Here is a 3,141-nt window from a genome sequence, read left to right as displayed (position 1 = left end):
TCCTGTTTCTCCACATCTTTGTCAACATTTGTTATTTTCTGTTTTTTGAAAATAGCTCTCTTAATGGTTGTGAAATCATATCTCATTGTGGTTTTGATTTGCATTTCTCTAATGATTAGTGATTTGAACATTTTTTCATGTGCTTTTTAGCCATTTGTGTATTTTCTCTGGAGAATTGTCTGTTCAATTTCTTTGCCTATTTTCAAATCTCGTTGTTTATTTTTTGGTTTAGTAGTAGAAGTTCTTTATATATTCCGAATATTATCTCCTAATCAGATATAGGATTTGCAATTTTTTTTCCATTTCATGGGTTTCCTTTTCACTCTGTTAATACTGTCCTTTGATGCACAAAACTTTTTAATTTTGGCATAGACCAATTTATCTATTTTTTGTTGTTGTTGCCTGTGCGTTTGGTGTCATATCCAAGAAAACATTGCCAAATCCAATGTCATGAAGCTTTTCCCATATATTTTCTTCTAAGAGTTTTGTAGTTTTAGCTGTTATGTTTAGGTCTTTGGTTCACTTTAAGTTAATCTTTTGTATATGGTGTGAGTTAAGAGTTCAGCTTCATTCTTTTGCATGTGAATATTCCATTTTGCTAACACCATTTGCTGAAAAAACATGGAATGCTTTACAAATTTGCATGTCATACTTATGCAGGGACCATGCTAATCTTCTCTATATCATCCAATTTTAGTATATGTACTGCCAAAATGAGCACTAGATGTCTTTTAAAACTAACATTAAAATTACCTTTGAGATTTCTCAAAGACCCCCTGGAAAATCACAATGATTTATACATTTATCTTATAAAAAGAGAGATGCCAGAAATGTTTTAGGTTGCTTTGATATACTTTATATGTCTGAATTAACTTATCACTATTATAAGAAATTCATGGGGAGAACTGTCAAATGAAAGGATAATTTTGTACAGATAAAATGTTCTGTACATAAAATTATCTGAGATTGTACATTGTGCAAAATAAATTGACTGGCTCAAGAGATTTGTTGATGCCTTCATTGTCCGTGATATGATCTTATCCAGGGGAAAATATTGATAAAATTCTTATGAAAGAGTTATGTATTATACCCCAATGGAGAAGCTTACTCACCTCAATTTTGACATTTTAGTTACTGTAATAAATCAATCTTATCAATTTAGTCATGCTATGAAGCAGGCAGTTCTGCTTCCTTGGTGGTTATAATACAAAAGCTATTCTTCACCAGATCCAGAGCTATAGTCTTAAATAGTTCTTCAAGAGAAGGACTTCAAAAACTTAGGTTATAATGAGAAAACATAATGTGTAATCTAGGTATTGTGAATTACTATACCCTAAAGCAATTTTCTTTGTTGAAAGATTGTCAGAAATAGCCTGAAAACACCACTTTTGCCTTATCAATAAAAAAAAATTTTTTTTAAACAAATCTGTTGAGTTTTTGAAGAATATGCTAAAATTGCAAGGTCATGAAAGGTGTTTTTCGTCTTTTTGATGCACAACATTTTGCTACATATTAATATTTTTTTAACATAAATTCGGTACTAAAAGAAAACATTTTATTTTAAATAGTATTTTTGACACAGTGGGCTTTGTCTTACGTGACTAATTCAAAGGAAATTAAGCACCTTGTTTTCTTATTGAACAGGAAGGAGTCTAAATTTATCTTTATATATTTTAAAACATTAGATATTAACATTTTAAATATTAAAAATTATTATTTTAAATAAATATATTGTATTGTTTGTTGATATGCTAATGTTAAAATATTTCACTTATGTTCACTTTTTATTGTATACCTTACAAAAATGGATGAAATGATTTTTTAAAACTCAGAGTTCCTAAGTGAAAAAAGATTAGGAAACATCGGGTTATATAATTATGTATTAGTTCACAGATAATTTTCTTAATGAAAGCTAAGAACAGGTTTGTGTTAGTGAAAAAAAATTGCCCACAATTTTATAATAAAATAATTTCAATAGAAAGGGAAATTTTTCTAACAGATATATACATAAATTTTAATTGTGTCTGGGCATTCATTAGATTCATATCTGTGGGAAAGTACCATTTAAAAAAATATTGAAGCCACTTGATTTAAAAATTTTGCTGAATTTTGAAATTCCTTGTTTTAGAGGAGTATTTTGACATCTTATCCATTTTATAAGGCATCTAGATAAAATGGGCGTTCTTAGCAATATTTACATAGTAACAATTTGGCAGCCAAAAATGGAAACATACAGCCTTTGCAGTTTCAACTTAAATAGGAAGAGGCCAGCCCCCCTTTCTTTTCTTCAGCTGTTGGTCCTCATAAATTCCAATATTTTGCTAATGGCAAATTCAATATGCCTGAGACTTTCAAGAACGTTAAAGCCTTCCTATTCTTGCTGACACTTAGGCAAGTACTGGATGGCTTCCGAGCCTTCGGAAGAGGATTATTTTTAATCATTTTGTGTGTGCAGTCAAAGAAACTTCAGAAAAAAGGGTTCATTGAGGATACTTTTAGTATCTTCATAGCTAATCGTTGGCATCCCTCCAGCTTTAGAACTTATTTGTGGAAAGCTCTTTATCTACCTGCCCTGCGTATGACCTCTAGATTCCAAACAGTGGTTCCAGGTGTCATCCTGAGGTTCAAGGATTTACACAGGGCATTTTTTCACTCTTAAATTAGTATATTCAGATTATGTGTGAGCATTCTGGGCTACAGTTTATGCTGTTTATGTTGCCACAAGAATATGCAACAATGGACTTTGAAGTTGGCACCTACCAGAGGAAGTATTTGGAAAACAACAAGAACAACAACAACAAAACAACTTTGGACAAACAACATTTTTTTTAAAACTTTTTATTGAGATTATGATAGGTTATGACCTTGTGAAATTTCAGTTGTACATTACTGTTTGTCAGTCGTGTTGTAGGTGCACCACTTCACCTTTTGTGCCCACCCCCGACCTCCCCTTTCCCCTGGTAACTACTAATCTGTTATCTTTGTCTACATGTTTAACTTCCACATATGAGTGGGGTCATACAGAGATTGTCTTTCTCTATCTGGCTTATTTCACTTAACATAATTACCTCAAGGTCCATACATGTTGTTGTGAATGGGATGATTTTATCCTTTTTTATGGCTGAGTAGTATTCCATTATA

General features: G+C 31.5%; 1 non-coding gene across 1 annotated transcript; it reads right to left on the bottom strand.

The window, feature by feature from the left end:
- Positions 1 to 615: 615 nt before the first annotated feature.
- Positions 616 to 721, bottom strand: LOC111773332 (U6 spliceosomal RNA). Its single transcript, XR_002807716.1, has one exon. It is a non-coding gene; the product is annotated as a U6 spliceosomal RNA (small nuclear RNA).
- Positions 722 to 3,141: the final 2,420 nt, after the last annotated feature.

This window comes from Equus caballus, chromosome 4, assembly GCF_041296265.1.
Source record: "Equus caballus isolate H_3958 breed thoroughbred chromosome 4, TB-T2T, whole genome shotgun sequence".
In the NCBI taxonomy this organism is placed as follows: Eukaryota; Metazoa; Chordata; class Mammalia; order Perissodactyla; family Equidae; genus Equus; species Equus caballus.
Note: the sequence above shows the minus strand (reverse complement) of the source record. Positions and strands in the feature narration are given on the sequence as shown.